Source organism: Nuphar pumila, chromosome 4, assembly GCF_984573655.1.
Source record: "Nuphar pumila chromosome 4, dmNupPumi1.hap1.1, whole genome shotgun sequence".
In the NCBI taxonomy this organism is placed as follows: domain Eukaryota; kingdom Viridiplantae; phylum Streptophyta; class Magnoliopsida; order Nymphaeales; family Nymphaeaceae; genus Nuphar; species Nuphar pumila.
The window spans coordinates 38123456-38137443 of NC_143252.1; the positions used below are offsets into that span (position 1 = coordinate 38123456).

Consider the following 13988-nt stretch of genomic DNA (forward strand, 5'->3'; position numbering starts at 1 on the left):
GGTGGTCATGGCATGAGTAGCATGGACAACTGCAACTGGCAGGCTGGTAATGATATGATCATGGTCAAGTTTAGGCTGTTGTTGGTCGGTCAGTCCTTCATGTTCTGGTATAAGAGTTTTGACCTTGGCATTGGGGAGCATGTCCATGGTATGAGGCTGATCTTGTTCGACAGTGTCATATAGTGGTTGCTACGGGACAACGCATTGTGGCATGTTGGTGGATGGCAGATCAGGAGTGCCTGGAAACCAAGAAGAAAGTTCTGCCAATTTATGCAGTGGTAAATGTTGAATGGACTCCAACTTGGGATCTTAGAATGGCATGATGCTCTCATCAAATATCACATGTCGTGATATCTAAACATGCCCTGAAGGAACGTGTAAGCAACAATAACCCTTGTATTGCTGACTATAGCCAATGAAAACACATGGCAAGGATCGTGGATCAATTTTGTTTGAAGAGTAGTCCTGTAACCAAATATTCTCATATACCCATAATCTGGTATCTTACCGATTAATTTCTCAATTAGTGATTTCATTCTCAAACATCAGCTAGGAATTCTGTTAATTAACCAAACAGTAGTTTTGAAGGCTTCAACCCAATACTTTTGCGGTATGTTGGCTTGAAACACAATTGAGAGGCCCAACTCAGTGATGTTTCTATATTTATGCTCTGCCCGACCATTTTGTTCTGGTGTGCCAGGACACAAGATATTATGGTGTATCACATTCTCTCAAAAAATCTGTCATTTTATGGTTAACGAATTCCCCGCTGCCATCAGATTAAATTTTTTTTATCTCTTTCTCAAATTGCATCTCAACTATTTTTCTAAACTCATCAAAGCAATCCACAAAATCTGGTTTTTATTTAAGTAGATAAGAATCAAGAGTGATCATCTATCAAAATGGCATAATATTGAAAACCTTTGTATGATCTTATGGGTGCAGGTCCCTATAGATCACAATGAATCTTATCGAAAGCATGTTTACAAGTAAAATCAGAGTCTAAAAATGAGAGTTTACATGCCTTGGCCATGGCGCAACTAGAGCAAATGCTTTTACACTAATTGGAGAAATTAGAACTACTAGTTATCAATTTATTTTTCTTCAAAAAAATGGATGACATCCATGTGAGAGTGACTGAGCCTTTGGTGTCAATGATCATCACTGACAACCGAAAACCGAGTGGAGAAAAATGCTTATTGAGATCTTGGTTCCAATATGTATAAGTACCCGCTTCTATGCCCTTTTGTGATCACTGATTGTGTATTCCTGTCCTTTATCAAAAAACCATCAGCAGAGAATTCAACGATTAGTGGTTGTTCTTCTGTCAACTGACTAATTGAAATCAAATTTCTTTTTATTTCGGGAACTACCAACACATTTTCTAAGCGTAATTCCCTTTTATCAAGTTTAATATCTATTGAACAAATATGGGATATTGCCAATTTATCACCATTTTTTACCATGATTTTCTATGGTCCCTCATATTCAACAAGATTTTGGAGTTTACCTGGATTTGATGTTATGTGAGAAGACTCACCAGTATCAGGGAACCATGCATGATCATCCTGATTGTCAGAAATACCCATGGTTGTCAGAAATACCCATGGCTGCCAGCATTTTAGTGCAGTATGATTGGGCTTGAAACAGATCTGGCAAATGGCGCCCTTCTCCTTTTGGGATCCTTTGTGTAAAACCCATGAATTTTAAAGAATTTTCAATGAAATAAAAATGTGTGTTTACGTGAGATAATACGATTTATGAGATATTCAATGTGATTTTGAGGCTTGCGGGCCAGTCGAGCGAATCCAATAACGAATACTGGAAAGGGTACTTGGATCCGGACTTTGACGATCTGATGATCCAACACGGTTCACGAGGCCAAGTAAGGAAATCCGATGGTTTCGAGATGATAGCGTGAGATCTGAAGCACATTTAAAGTAAGCGAGTGCAAGTTTAAAACCAACGGGTGAAAACCCCACTTGAAAATGGAAGAAATCCATCAACAAGGAAAAACGTCCCAATATGACATAAAAAGAATATTTTTGCAAAAGTAAACACCAAGTGATGGTGTGGTGTTGTGGTAGGACACACGGTGTGTGATACCACAACCCAAGTTCAAAACCCCTTGTGCACAAATTAATTTTTTCACAAGAAAGTGATGATTTCTACCTTGGTGAAAAGGGTAAAAACGTGGGATTAAGTTAAGCCTAAATTTTTGGCTTTTTCATCTAACTCTACCAATGATTAAGGAGAATCCCATGTGACATGGAAGAGGGGTACCAATAAAGAAAATAGTGAGGGAAGTTAGAGGAAATCATGCCAAAGAGAGGAGGGGGCATTGTTGGAAATAGACATCACCCACCAAAAACGTGAGATTTGGGTGAAGATTTAATGCTTTGAAAATTTAGTAACTTCCCCCTAGATAGAGGAGTTAAATGAGAGATTTTTGGTAAGGAGTTACACGAGACGTATCTCTCTCTCTCTCTCTCTCTCTCGGTGGTGGTCGACCTCCATTGTTGGACTGTGTGGACCTCCCTTGCTGAACGCGTGAACATCCATTATCGACGTGGGGTGCCGCTCTAACGAAGAGAAGGGGTTGCAGCCTTGTCGTCGTGAGACTCCAAAGAGGTAAGGAGCATTGCTATTTGTATGTAAGTGATTGATGTCTTGTTGCACGTCTATGTTGCAATATCATGGAGTTTACGCGACAAGCACCACCTATATGTAGGTAGGTTTAGGGCCTCGAGACCCAGGTGGCATGAGTTGAAACACCTACTCGCCAATAGGTTAATATGTAGTGGTTCAGTTCTCACCCTTGGCCAACGTTGGGGCACTGTGGTGTTCTTTGTAAGGGCATTTTGTTCCTATGTGTATGCCTGGTGATATGTAATACTCATATCAAAACCTACAGTTCGAATCTATGTAGGAAAATGCATATATTTTTGGTGTGGGTGTTAGCCATGACGGATTCAAGATCAAAACAAAAAATAAAGTAGGTAAATGGCGTGGAACCTTAAGTACCTCGGATTATTATTCATAAAATTATTGTTTGGTTGTATTTTCTTGTTCAATACACCTTTCATACTTTGTAGATTGAATGGTCTTAATCAAGTCTGAAGATATGTATACGTGATTGCAATATTACATCATAGAAAAATAAAGATATATCATTCCTATAGGGTAATTCGATTGGATTTAATGTTTTTTAATGTGGAACACACCTATATTTATAGTTGAAAGATTTCATACATTGAGAATGAAAGGGGTGGCAAAATAGTCCATTTAGAATGATCAAAATGTTTGAAAATAAAAAGATACGCCCTTTTAAAAGTTACAGAAAAACGGCAAAATTAGTCGACTGAAACAATAGTTAGTCGACTGATAATATGTTCAGTCGACTGATAAAACCTTCAGTCGACTGCTGCTAAAATTTCCAGGAAACAGACACTCTGTTCAGTCGACTGATAAAACCTTCAGTCGACTGATGCTAAATTTTTTTTCCAGAAAACAGACATTCTGTTCAGTCGACTGATAAAACCTTCAGTCGACTGATGCTAAAATTTTCTAGAAAACAGACATTTTGTTCAGTCGACTGATGCTAAAATTTTCTAGAAAACAGACATTCTGTTCAGTCGACTGATAAAACCTTCAGTCGACTGATGCTAAAAATTTTCCAGAAAACAGATATTCTGATCAGTCGACTGATGCTAAAATTTTCCAGAAAATAGACATTCTGATCAGTCGACTGATAAAACCTTCAGTCGACTGATGCTAAAATTTCCAGAAAATAGACATTTTGATCAGTCGACTGCTGCTAAATTTTTCCAGAAAACGGACATTCTGTCCAGTCGACTGATAAAACTTTCGGTCGACTAATTTTATGATCAGTCGACTGATAAACCCTTCAGTTGACTGCTGCTAAATTTTTTCAGAAAACGGACATTCTGTTCAGTCGACTGATAAAACTTTCGGTCGACTAATTTTATGATCAGTCGACTGATAAACCCTTCAGTCGACTGCTGCTAAATTTCCAGAAAACAGACATTTTGTCCGGTCGACTGATAAAACTTTCAGTCGACTAATTTTATAAAAAAATAATGTTTCTGCTTAGAAGATTTGAAGCAAAAAGGTTGGTCGACCGGTGAGTCTATTGGTTGACTAATAAACATGAAAAATTAAGTAAATGGTTTTCGAAAATGATTTTCATGAAGGGTTCTTTTAGAAAAGTTCTCCTAAAGACTTTTTAGGTGAAATGCAATTGAAATATCTATGAAGGAAATAGTTTTGATGGTAAACTAAATATGTGATTCACATATGAACTTTAGGATTATGTCCAATACATGGAACACACATGATACATATATTTGCACAATGAAAATAAATTCTTGTTCAGGATAATATAAGAGTTCAAGAATGAACATGTGGTTTTGCTAAATGTTGGGAGTGACAAACAAGCACTTAAGAAATGATAAAGTTAGATAATGCCATGTTGCGGCGTAACCAGTGGGGGTATGAAACGTACACTCGAGCTCATAAACAAATCTTAAAACGCCGAATGTATAAGTACTCGACACAAAGTTGAACCAGAATTTTGAGAAATTTTGGTGGCCGCCTATTGGGCTTTTAGTGGGTAATGTGCATACACTAAGATCAACCTGAAGGTGGGTTGGGATTTTGGAAAACCCCTATGGCGAAATGACTCGCACTAAGAATTTAACAAAATACAAAATATGCACACATAACCTAAAAATGGGATTATGGGTATACCTGAAAGATGGTATATGTTACTGGTTTCCCAGGGTTCTGGGTACATCTGAAAGACGATGTATGTTACTGGATCCAAACAAAACAAGAATGAAAATTATGCACACATATAATAATTATGGGATTCTGGGTATACCTGAAAGACGGTATATGTTACTGGTTTCCCGGGATACTAGGTATACCTAAAAACGGTATATGTTACTGGTTTCCCAGGGCTCTAGGTTCACCTGAAAGATGGTGTATGTTACCGGACCCCTTGTAGTGCAATAGCTCGCACTTGGTTATAAAGAAAATGTAAAATGAAATATAAAACCTTCGAGACTCTGGGTATACCTGAAAGACGGTATATGTTACCAGATTCTTCAGGCTCTGGGTATACCTGAAAGATGATGTATGTTACTGGACCCATGGTCTACCTTGGAGGGGGTAGGTGGTACGAACTTCGTGGACGTTCGTGTTTTCGTGAGAGCTAGGCGTCTCACCGTGTGGTCTTGGTCCGCTACGAGGTCTATGCCTGTGCATACCCATAGGGTAAGAGTAAGTTAAGCATTAAATAATTTAAGTTGACTAGAAACTTATCTCTGAAGAATTATATATTGTTGATTTGGCTTTAGTGAAACTTGTGAAATCTACAACTTGTACTAATGTAGATAAATATACCTTTAGTTCAGTCATCTTTTGCAGTGTATCATGAATTAGAAATCATAATTATCTTCTTAGAATGATATAAACTTCCATGCTAGTTATATCTGCAGTTGTTGCACATATTTGTACACAGGACACTGAGCACCACATATAAATACATGCTTCTTACGCAGACAGGGGAGTCTAACCCTTCTGCTTAAATCTTTTTCAGGAAGCAACATAAATAGAGCATCGTGGCGTCGCATTTGGAAGTAGTCAAGAGATCTCAGTTTTTCAGTGTTTTCTATTTGAACTCTGATTAGTAGATTTACATTTCTGTTATGAGATGTAATTAATGTCATTAATGTTTCAATTAATGAATGATATGTTTTTGTTACTTCTCTATTTTTACCCTGTAATGCATCCGACTTGTGTTTTTCGCACTTCTGCTATTTTAAAGAAAAAAAAAATTTACTCCAAAATTTTCACTATAAAAAGTTGGGGCGTTACACTTTGTACGCTCCATGGGATTGATTGTTACTAGCATGAGTAGCTTGTTGATGAGATCTTGTCGAAATGTCATTTTGGCTGGAACCAGCTCCTTTGCGAGAGGCTTGTTGCCCAAATTGAGCAAATCCTCTTCCCCTCGAAGATAATCTTTTGTTTGATCATGCTTTTCCTTGTCGCTGCCCAAAGAAGGCAACATTGTTGTGTGTGGCTTCTGGGTGCTCAATGGTAGCATGAAAATTCCTCATGGTTTTGTGGCTTTGAAGCAGCGAGATGATCTCCCTATATGATGGAGTAGTCGACTTTAGCATAGCGGTGACAAATGACTCGTAACCTGATCTTAGTTTGTTCAGGAGATTGAAAACCTTTGTTCGGTCACTTACCGGTTTTCCAATCACCACCAACTCATCGCAGATGTTTTTAAAACCTCTAATATATTAGACGATGGATGAATTTTGCCTGCGATACATATGTAATTGTTAGATTAGGTAACACTCTTTCATGAGAGTCAAGAGCGAAAGATTCCTCCAACATAGCCCAAACTTGGGCAGCGTTTTTTTGTCCTATGATTAGTCTAAGAACCTCTTCGGATAGAGTTTGGGTGATCCATCCCCTTAAAAACCGATCTGACTTCTTTCATGCCTTGAACATTTGGTTCTCTAACATTTTTTCAAGGAATTCAAATGTGGGAGAGATGATGATAGGTTGTGGCATAGGAGTTTCGTCGTTGATGAAATCAAGAAAATCTTGGCTTTCTATCAATCCCAGAATTTGGGTCTTCCAAAGGACGTAATTGAATTGACTTAGCTTGAGGGAGATGAAATTCCCCACGTTTTAACGTGGATGGGTAGGGATAAATTGGCTGGAATGGTACAAGGATTGAGGAAGGAGAAGGGAAAGCCATCTAAGATCGTGAGAATGACAGCAGACTCTCTTTATCAAAACTCTGATACCATATGAAAAAGGAAGGATAGTTTCACGTTTTTACGTATGCATGTACATTGTTCTGATAACAATCAAAAGGATATCAACATTTGATAAGATGATAATGTTTAACAACATAGAATCTGTTATGACCCAAGTGTGACAGCGCACAGCTCCTTCGCATGATACCCGATTTGCCTGTTGTATCATCATATCCGATACCAGCATATCTGGTATCATCATATGTGATAACAGCTTCACGTGATATCCGGTTTTCCTGTTTTATTGGCATCATCATCACCACCTGTTTTATCCACAATGGCTTCATCATGTGTGTTATCGATAACACTAATACCTCCTGCTTTATCGGCAACGGCTTCATCATGTGTGTTATCAATAACACTAATACTAGGGGCTTTAACGGCTTCATCCATTCCTGTTTTATCGGCAACGGCGGGACTCATATCACTGATAAAGTGCTCTTTAGATCCATCCTGGGCACCGCCTAAAGATCTTGCCGTTTTTTCGGCATTTTTGAAGCATTTTTCGGTGAGCAGTAGGATCCTGCTCTGTTTCTGTTGACTGCGCATTTGCTTAAACTTTGCAGGCAAAGCTCATGGGCTCGGTCTCTAATTTGGCCTGGAGCTAGCCTAGTGTGTGTAGAACGAATTGGAGGGGATTATGCATAGGAGAATCAATTTGACCGTTTTCCGGCGATAGGCAGAATAGTTCTTTTTCTCTAGAATTGTACATTGTGGTTTTTGCCCTACTATGTGCATGCGCTGGTAGTGTGCGACGCGCGATGGCCGTGTGGCACTGATCGCTATTTTCACCTTGGCTGCTGCTTCTGCAGGTGCATGCTGTGCATGTCCTCTTGCTGCCCTGTTGTTCCCCCACTGCACTTGCATGTGTTCGGTAGGCCAACCCACATATGGGTGCACCTCATTGCGGTTGGATTGGATGCTGCCGCTTGTTGCACATCATGCTTTGTCAGAACAAGGTCATCATGCTGTGCACCTTTGTTCCACCTGTGTGTTGCTGGTCCCCTTCTATGCCCTGGAGATATTGAACATGCTCAGCACAAATGTTATCAAGTTCAGTCTGAATTGGCCCAGAGGCAATTCAAGGGGTTAATTAAATTTATTTTTTAGTATTTTAAGGGGGTTAGCAAAAAAATTTGACGTTTTTTATTTTTTAATGACACACGTCATCTAATGGTAAAAAAGGGCTGATTCAAGATTGATTGATTGATTTTTTTTTTTTAAGAAATTGATTCACCTAGCAAATCGATTTTAACAACATTGGCTCAACATTCTCACACCTGCTGATGCTACTGGTCAAATTCCCGCATTTATGCCCTGATGCATGACCCATGTGAAGTGCCCGTGTGCACCATTCAGCACCAAGCCGTTCATAGTGTGGAATGTATCACTGGGTGAATCGTTTTTTAAAGAACACAAAAAAAATGGTCTGAATTGTAACAAATAGAATTGATTTTGAATTGGAACATTTAAAAGATTAAATTTTATTAAAAATAGAAAAAAATAAAAATCTCATATATATTTTTAGAGAAATGGATAAAACATAGAAATAAGAAAAATGATGGCAAGGGGAGAGGGTGCTCGGTCGGACCAGCGGCCTCACTGGTGCCATTGTGCCCCCAGAGAGAGAGAGAGAGAGAGAGAGAGTAGGTTTCACCGGATCCTTGTTGGGGCTCTGCCAAATGGCCGAGCACCTTTTTCCCTGAAGTGTTTCAGCAGAGTTCAAAACTTCGAAGGTGTTGGGTTGTTATAATTTATGTTTTATATAAGAAAAACACGTCATCCGATTGTTCCCTGATTTATTTTGTTAAGGGACCGATTGATGTGAATCGGCCGGTTCAGATCAACAACTACGCCATTGGGGTCGGCGATATGATCCAAAAAAGAAAATCACGGCCGGTTCAGATCGATTTTGATAATGTGGTTTGGGCATCTTGAGAAATGTGCCAAAACCATCCTCTTCTTGTTGTCACAGTTAGGGCTCAACAATGGGCGTGTCGGGTCAGCCTGACCCATTTAGTGGACATGCTGCCATTGACGGGTCAGGCCTGGTCAAGCCCGACCCCTTGACCAACGGCCCGTTAGGCCCATGGTTCTTTTAGTGAAAATTTCAAAAATGTAAAAGAATAGATGGGATCCAAGATGGATTCATTTTTTGAATCACATACTTGACTCCATATATATATATATATATATATAAAGCCTGTGGGTAGTCCGTTAGCCTGAGGGCTGCCCCGACCCAACCCATGATTTTGTCGGGTTTAATCCCAGTTTGGGTCGGGCCTTCTTCCAAAAACTAGGCCCAAGTCCGATCCTTTCAGGCTGGGCCATGGGCCGCTCAGCCCGTTGTCCAGCCCTAGTCACAGTGATTGTAAGAAAAGCTTCTGTGAGTCAAACTGCTTTAACATGGTGGACGTGCATTGCACTATTACCATGTGTGAGACTCACATTGCTATTTTGGATTACAGAAGAGAGAGGGAAAAGAACAAAAAACCAAGATGTTCTTGGTTGTGTTCTTTCATACAATAAAGGTTCAACAGGCAATATCACGGTCTATCACAAGCTAAAAGAAAACCTAGTTCACAAAACTACTGCTTAATTATCCCTGTTTGTGTTATTTAAGGGGAAAGCAGAATCTTGGATGAAGGTTGTTCAATTAATCATTCTTTTGTATGATTTTTCTTGTCTAGCTTGCTTTGGAATTTGGCATTAGCTACATCAAAATAGAAGTAAACCATTCATCAACAATTCTGTTAAATGCAAGTAACTTGTCAAATTCAACATACCTTGTCTTGAATGGATTTATCTCGAATATCCCAATGAGATCCTTGACATAGCTTTAGCTCGATCTATGGGTTTACAGACTAATAACCAAAAAATTAGCTTCTTTTGAATATTATTCTCTCAGTTTTAGTATGTTTAATTGTGCTAATAACACAACCTATCTTGTATTAATCCTTCAAAGATATATTTAAGAAAATATGCTTTAATGCATTTAGTTATTTTCTGAGTATGCATGGTTTCCATTGTTGTTTCTTAAAGTCATCCTCTTAGTTGCTTGTTTTTCACACATCAAAGACAAAGACACAAGCATGTGCACCATACATGTCAGATATACACGAATTTTAGGTGTCAAAACTACTTATGCTGTTTAAATCCATTATAAACGTAGGACACTATTTTCCACATACTGATCAGCTAACTTGACACATTTTAGGCTTCTTTTATATATGGATACTTTCTGGGCTTCTTTTAGAAATGGATGGTGTTAAATTTTTCTTTTCTAATGCATTGCCCTAGTCTGGGGTAAACTATTTATTTAGAAGCTAGTATCTTTTGTCTAATCTCACAAATTTTTTGCAATATCTGCAGAACGAACTTGTCAGGGAATTTTCCTTCCATCAGTTAAATGCAAACTTGCTTTGGCCAGGCAGCTTATCATTTGCAGAATGGTTGGTTCAACATGATTCATACTTGAGAGGCCGCCGTATCATAGAACTAAGCAGGTCAGGTTTGTTTTTTTCTTTTTTGCTGAATTTATTGTGTCACAATTTCTTGGACATACCAGTTTGTCATTTTGTGACTTTTTTTCCACCTCTCTAATTCATTTCATGATGCAACTTCTTCTGCCCGTATTCGAATGAGCACGAAAAATGCACTGGAAATTGGTTTTGCCTATTGGTCCTTTCATCTGCTTGAAAGCTCTAGCACACTAGTTATATGGATGAAAATTTAGCCTCATGACATTTGATCGAGCTGGTTTCTGAAACAAGTTTTTTGTTTCTTTGTAGTGGAACTGGAGCTTTAGCTATTTTCTTGGCAAAAACGCTCCAAGTGGATATCACAACTTCAGACTTTGATGATCCAGACATTGAAGAAAATATTGCACATAACTGCAGAGCTACCACACATACGGCGTATGTGTTTCTGCCCTGTTGGTGGTTTTTTTAGTCTGGTTCATCTGAGAAATGATTGCTATGAATTTTTTGCGGCAAATCAAACTTCGCATTTGTTTATCAGGCAAATTCTTTTCTCACATGCAGTTCCAAAGACTGATTCTGAAGTTTGGTTTCATCTTTAAAGGGCATAATCTGCGTTTGGTGATATGGGGACCCAGGTAAAACCCAAATGCTAGATATTCATCGTTTCTTGCTCCTATTCGTAGGGCATAATCTGCATTTGGTGATACGGGGACCCAGATATAACTCAAATGCCAGATATTTTTCATTTCACGCTCCTATATGTACAAGAGTCAGGTACTTTCATAATTTTGGAAAATGTGTTGGTATCTTGAAGAAAGGTTTTGTTAAACTGCACTTTGGAGCAGCTTTTGTCGAGGCTTGTCCTTTAAAAATCTGCAGGTGGATCTAGAAACCATTATGCGCCAGTTAGTCTATTGCAGCATTATAGCAGATGGCAGGGAAAATCTGCAGCTACATAACGTATTCTGCCTTTATGGTGAAAATGTTTTTTGAGATCAACACGAAATTGTTAGCTCTAACATCAGGGATGCATTTACTTTGTCTATGACACATTGGTCGTGCGCTTACAATTTGAGACACCAGCATGTAGAGGTTGTCCAAAATGATTTATTTCCTCTCTTTTCTAATTCCTTTGGTAGATTCATGGGGTGATAATTTTCCCTGTAAAGATCCAGACTGGGACTTGGTCATTGCGAGTGACATACTACTCTGTTGTAAGGCGACCAAACTTACTTTCAAGCGATCTTTGGTGTAATGTTTATTGCAGATGTAAAGCAATACCCAAACTTGATAAAAACACTCTCATTTCTTCTGAAATCATACAAACCCAAGGATGGTGAAGCTTCAGGTAGATCTAGAACTTAAGTTGGTAGACGAAAAAGTGGATTCAGGTTCATGGATCAGACTTTGCTGCATGTTACAGGGTCAGACATCAAACTGCCGCGGCCATCATTCTTGATGAGTTGGAAACGCCGAATTGGCAGGGAGGACGAGTCATTGTTTTTCACCGGCTGTGAAGCTTGTGGGTTAAGCATAGGGCATTTTGGATCTCGCATTTACTGCATCAGGCCCTAGCTTCTTAAGTTGGACAGAGGATATGGTCAGGGAAGTAGCTCCTGTGAATTTTCAAGCAAACTGATCGATATAGAATTTGTCACCACGGGGCACTTTCAAATGAGTAGTGCTTACCATTCCATTAGTCACACAAGCCATTTGATGACTTATCGGCTGCCTTTGATGCACTTTAGTGTGAGCTACGAAGAATTAGTATCTGAAAATTGAATATATATATATATATATATATATATATATATATATATATATATATATATATATATATAATGGGGTGCTCCAGGAGCACCTACTCCCAACCCCACAGAGGCTTTACATTTTCATAATTCTTGATAGCTTTTCGTTGATCAGACCCCATAGATATGATCTACATGCATTTTTTTGTTCAAATCAAATTTTGGATCATGTGATTATGGCATACATATAGGTTTTTCAAGATCTTCAAAAATCAATGGCTCACAATGTACCAAGATTTCATGACCTAAAAAAGCTTAATTTTATGTCAAAAAAACATGATTCAAAGCATGATCCTATCAAATAAACTATGTTGAATACATCTGCATGGCTTGATTGAGAAGATGCAACCTGCACCTATGATTTCTAGTAGGTGGGTGTAGGTACTCCTAGCATTATATATATATATATATATATATATATATATATATATATATATATATATATATATATATATATATATATTGAAGAACATTTCGACCATCATGAATCAGCACCGAAACGGTATATTATACTGAAATTTAATCGTACAACCTTCTGTATCTAAAATTCCTTGCTATCCATCGTTTGATTATTATTGTGGATGTGAAAAAATATATCACAAAGATCGTTGCTTAATCGACTCTGAAGTGCAAAGGCATAGTTTGGTGCGAATCATAAAGAAAATACAAAATTGATTGAGACTGATGCAGCAGAAAGCTGATTATGACCCATGAATTCTGTTTTCAACTTGTGGAGACCCATCAAGAAAAGAATGACATTATTTTAAATACAATGATCGAAGAATGGCATCTTATGTTAGTCGGACAAAGATTTTCTGAACTGAAAAAACCATGAAGCAATCTGCAAAGTGAGTAGTCGAGCTTCCAGCAGGATCTCCTCCAGTAAGATGCCTACTCTTGACAAAAAGGATTTGTTCTGTGAAATCTTTGTCTCGACAACTGCTTCTGATGAAACTCTTCCGATAATCAAGAACGTGTCAAGAGAAGACCCCTGCAACCACAGAATATCCTTTACCGTTATTCACAATAGAAACCATGTCCAAACAAACATAACAAAGGCCATCCTATTTTATTGTATCACAGTATATTGGAATAAGCGAGATTTTGAAACTCACATAATATCAGGATTTTCATGTCCAGTGAATATCTCATGAAAAGTTTAAGATTTTCAAAATATCCATGATATTTGTGACAGTGTTAAACTACTTCAACATTGTAGAGTAGCTGTCACGGGCCTATTTCCTTCAATGGGCCAGCATGGCGCGAAGATCCCTCCTCACCGCCGCAAGCCTACTTATCAGCTAGCTTGCCGATCATGGAAGCTTGTAATCAGAGTGCAAGAGAGAATAGAAGGAGAGAAATAGCAATCACAAGAAGCAATTACAACAAGGGTGAACAAAAGAAAGTTCAACGCATTTACTTCATTCACAATTTTGCCCGCAGGCTATTACAGTTCAAGTATACGGGCTGCCCCTTCGAGGTATTGATTCACCTGAATTGGGCAGCTTACATCAGACTCAACAAAAGCAAAACAGACTCTAAGCGCAATTGTACAATGTAAGCCGCAAGGGAACATGCTCCCTCCTTCAAATCATGCGCCGTCCTCGGCACCATCTGTTTCGTGGTAAGCTCTGACTTCAGTCGGGTAGCGGTTGTTCATTCGAAATGCAGGCTCCCACGTTGGTTCTGTTTTTTCCTCCCGTTATACCAAGTATTTCTTTGCCTCCCTCAAGTAGTTGACCTTGTGGTGAAAAATCTGACTGAGGTGCTTTTCGGCCCGTTGTGCTGTCGGGGCCCTCTACATGATGGGAGTGTGTTGTGGCACACTGTGTTCC

The 13988-nt window shown here is 38.7% G+C and overlaps 1 pseudogene; it reads left to right on the forward strand.

Moving 5' to 3' along the window:
- The window catches only part of LOC149840040 (uncharacterized), a 33559-nt pseudogene extending 21639 nt beyond the window's left edge, over window positions 1–11920 (forward strand).
- The last annotated feature ends 2068 nt before the right edge of the window (window positions 11921–13988 follow it).